Source organism: Aquila chrysaetos, chromosome 14 (assembly GCF_900496995.4).
Source record: "Aquila chrysaetos chrysaetos chromosome 14, bAquChr1.4, whole genome shotgun sequence".
Lineage (NCBI taxonomy): Eukaryota > Metazoa > Chordata > Aves > Accipitriformes > Accipitridae > Aquila > Aquila chrysaetos.
This window is the reverse complement of record NC_044017.1, coordinates 33,595,239-33,599,732: the sequence shown is the minus strand read 5'-3', so window position 1 is coordinate 33,599,732 and position 4,494 is coordinate 33,595,239. Positions and strand designations below refer to the sequence as shown.

The 4,494-nt window shown below is 43.7% G+C and overlaps 1 long non-coding RNA gene across 1 annotated transcript; it reads right to left on the bottom strand.

The window, feature by feature from the left end:
- Positions 1-778: 778 nt before the first annotated feature.
- On the bottom strand, positions 779-3,957 carry LOC115350781. Its single transcript, XR_003926609.1, has 3 exons — positions 3,162-3,957; positions 2,380-2,589; positions 779-1,769 (listed from the first exon to the last, which is right to left on the bottom strand). It is a non-coding gene; the product is annotated as an uncharacterized LOC115350781 (long non-coding RNA).
- Between the last annotated feature and the right edge of the window lie 537 nt (positions 3,958-4,494).

Here is a 4,494-nt window from a genome sequence, read left to right as displayed (position 1 = left end):
CCTGGGGACAGACACATACAGCGGATCTGCCTTGAGGCCTTTAGCTGTTGCTATGGAAAATGGCTTCCTGCTGTGAGCACAAGAACCCTGATCCAGCTGGAAAAGATCACAGGAACTTCAGATGTACCAGAAGTGGAAGGAAAATACTGGGTCTGGCTCAAATCAGTCTGAAACCAAACTGAAAACAAAAATCCAATGAACTGGGAAGTGCTGCTGTTGGCCAGTTTCCTCAAACTGTCTGACTTTTGGCAATACTCACTCGTCCGTGTGCTTTTTGTCCTACAAGGGTTTCTTTTTTCCTATTGTATGCAATAGCCAATTTCCAAGTGACTTTCTTACCTTTGATATACAAATGCCCCATATTTCCCACACACAGATCTTTCAATCTAGGTAACTTCACTAGCAAATGACTTTTACTCCTAAAATTCCACTCTTTTGCATCACAACCCTCCTTCCCTGTGAGCTGCTGCCTGGTAGTATCACGTTGCCCTGGCTGAGGCAATGTACCAAAACAGTTCCCAGAGTTTGGTTGATATTCAGTAACTAACTCTCCAGAACTCCATTGCATACCTGAACCATTAGTCATTAAAAAAAATGGATAGAAGTCTTACAAAAATGTCCAAGAAACATACCATTTTCAGCTCTGCATGTTGGTCTTTTGGGTTGCTGTTTTTGCACAAGATTTTAAGGGTAAGTATTCGCAGCTGACTAATAAACAGGCAGAAAAGGCTCACATAACTCCATAGCAACTGGTAGTTATCAAGAATATTAAGCCACCTAAGAAAAAAACGATTTATTGTGCAGTCAAAGTATAGAAAACAGAAGCTGGAAGTACAATTCTTACACTGCAAAGGCACATTCCTCCAAAGACCTATTTCTGCTGTAAATTGGACCATATCAACACAATCCATGAACACAGCTGAACACCTCTGACATTTTCACTCCTGTTGGAATCAGTAGTCACAGTAATATTTGTGTTATCCAATCTGCTCCGAATTATTTTGGGGTCTTCAGCTGCCTTTTCACACAGCAGTGCATCCTGCGCTGCCCAGCTGCCCCATTTACCTGCATGTTCTCCATCGTTTTAGAGTCACAGTGAGCAAACACCAAGTGATAAAATGGTGGCTGCAGCTAGCCTCCTCTCTCTCAGAATGATCCCTATAGTGAGAACAGGGGCTTTTTTTCCCCTCAGACTTGCACTATCCCTCATCCCTGTGCTTCCAGATAGATTTGTAGTAAGGTCTTCCATCTCCACGTTTACTAGGAAGATGCCACAGTCCAGGAAGTTCTGGAATTCCAAAGGTGGTGGGACCATCTATGCTAGTAATTAATTTGGTGCAACACAAACAGAGCAGCAGACCGAAATGTCTAGTGCTGAGGCTCCTCACCTCTGACTTGGGGGGTCTATTTTGCATTAGGTTAGGGCCAAACATCCTTCTGAAACATGTAGTTCAAAGCTGTACTGCAAACCTTCACTTCATTGAGTGCAACCTACTTGCTGTCCTCTCACATGCAGCTGACAGTAGTACATCAGTACACAAATCACTATCACCTGCGTAAGGCCTTACATGCAGAAGCCATCTTACTTTTCCTCCATGTACAATCCCCATGTGGTACAGTACTGCTTGATCCACCTCTCCAGTCTGGACAACATCCACTGCAAGGTGCTGGGTGAGTTCTGATGGTCTTGTTTCTGCAGCTCTGGCTGCTATTCTGGGATGATATTTGCAAAGAACTGACGTTCATCCTCCCGGGCAATGAGGATTTCCCTAAGAATTAGGAAAGGCAAATTGGCTTTCAGGGAGCAAATGGTTTGCCTGTGGCTGGCTGGAGGTGGCGGGCCCAGGAGATAGGCTTGGACTGCTGGTATCCCGCAGGATGGAAAGGAATGCACATTGCAAGGAAACCCTTCCCACTCCTGTGTCAGACAAGTTCCCGTGACATCCCCCTATCAGCTCTTCAGCTCCCAGAAGTTACCCATCCCTCCAGTGCTGAAGCACTCTGCTCAAGAGGGGTTGTGCCCCTCCCGACACACAGTGTGCCATCACATCCCAAAGCCAATCACCCACACCCAAGCCAGACCCCTTCAGTCCCAGAAAGCACTTCCACGTTCCTGCAAAGCACTTGCAGGCCAAGCTCTCTGCACACGTGTCCCCTTTCTGTCCCGCCTAAATCCTTTGAGGGCAAGCCTGAAGTTGAGCTCCAAACAAATTGCCCATTTGGACCTCCACACCAGCATGGTGGAGGAGCAAAAACTACAGTTTGGCTTCGTCGACACGGGTGCAGGTAGCAGAAATAGCCATGTGGTGGCAATATGCTCACTGTAGTGCTGCATTCGCAGCTATAAAATCTCCCGGGCAACATTTCAAGCACTCTCACCATCTCCATCTTTTGTACAGGGTCCAAACAAGCAGATCAAGCCTGGTGGTCTGCCCGACAACGTGATTATGAAGCAGCAGCCTGAAATACTCAAGGCCTGATGTTTCAGCAGGCGGCACGTGGTTTAAGGGAGCATTAGTCGCAAGCTTCACCGCATTAGGGGTTAGATGTTTTTCACCAGCTGGATCTTCCAACAGCACTGCAGTCCTGCTAAAAAAGAAGTCAGCACACAGGTCAAAATTCTTTGCAACTAAATAGTAATGTCTAAGTATTTCGGGTCATTTGAGATGCACAACTAACTCACAATCACAAACTGGTTACCACAGACTCTGCAATTATTTCTACATTAAAGCAATAATGTCATTTACAGTTCGATGTATTGTTTCTAAAAGCATTTGTAACCTACCCTGCTCTTCCTTAACAATTGCTGTATTTTGAAGAATAGCCCCAAATCACTTAAAAGGAATGTTTCAAGAAAATAACCGAATGGAAAAATCATAGCTGAACCCTACAATTAATCAAAAGTGACGGAAAAAATGTACATTTAACTTTCTGGTATTTGTGCTGCTTTTTCCTTGCTTTGGGCTTTGAAAGTAGGAGCCATCAGTTTTAATTGGGGGAAAATACCATGGATCTAAGCTGAAATATGTAGGTCTGCATGTCTCAATCCACGCATCTCAGCAGGGATTGCAGGTGTACGGCGCTTCCCAGAAACACTGCCTGGTCTGGCAGAGTATCTGGAGTATTACTGATCACTGATACATGTTACAGCTGCTGCTCACCTTTCCACAGGCTGTACAGTGTCCTACTGCTTTCAGCTGGCCTACTGCTTCTGATAGCCTTATTTCAAGCACTTCAGTTAACTGCTAATCAAAAAAAAAAAAAAAAGTTTTGTGCAGTTTCAGCTGAGGAAAGTGGTATTAGTGCTCATCACAGTGGTTCAAGCCACTGTATGCCATTTCATATGCCCGAGAACCTAGGAGCACAAAAGTGATGCCTCAGCTTAGGAGAAGTCTCTTGCTGATCTGCAGCAAATGGCTTATGAATATCTGTCCACGTCCAGTTTAACGTGCTACGGGTCACTGTCGTTCACGCAACAGCAAAGCTAGAGGTTTTAGCAGCCATTAGAACAGGAACACCTTTTTTATTTGTATCTCTACAATTATTTAGCTATTCAATCCAACTAAAGAGGCAGAAGAAAATCCTTTTTATTTTAGTCAGCATCCAAGATGCCAGGTATATCTTTGTAAGTTTAGTCAGAAGACTGTAGACAGCTGTATCTTTATATTTTAAGTGTAAGATAGCTCCAGACTGGTACAGCTTAGTCCTCTGACATGTATGTTAAACTTAATTTTATATTTTGGGAAAAGGGGAATAGACATTTTTGTTTTACGTAACTGTTATTCAGTCATATGGTACAAAAAAAGAATGACATTTAAACAATTTGTCAAATACTGCAAAGGAGCAGGAGGCAAAAGGCCCCTCTGTCAGGCCGTGGCTGCTGGGTGGACGGGTGCTCCCCGTGGTTCCCCTCTCCGCACAAGCTGCTGTTACTTCAGGGTACTGAATTCCTAAGTAAATCCTGTGAAATATATTCCCCTGATTTGTGTCAATACAAAACAATGCTAGGGCCGCATGGTGAAATGTGACCCTCTCTGCATATGTAATCTTTAACCGTTTTGCTTGATCTTGTATAACCGTAGGCCTAAGGGAAGTAGGAGAGTATGTATATAGTTCTTGCTTCCTGCAAAAGCCATATAACAGTAGGAAATTACGAAAGTTGGAAACGAAATAAAATCAGACATCAAGTAGAAACCGGAAAATACTTTACACGGTCTCTCGGAAGTAGTGGAATCCTATAGTTGCAAAAGAATTTGCAAAGGTTTAAAGAAAAGGGGGGGATTGATATAGAGAACGAACTGCTTATTGCTTAATGATTGTCTCTCTGTAACTTTACATACCAAGGACTGGTGTTTGTCAAGGATTAAGCCTGTCAGAGACTGGTACTTGGGAATGATGAGCAAGAAGGAACCAAGAGCGATCACAAAACTTAATTAAATGTTTGATGAATTTACGATCTTGTTGAGAAGGCACAAGCAGAGGCCTTGCTTGAAT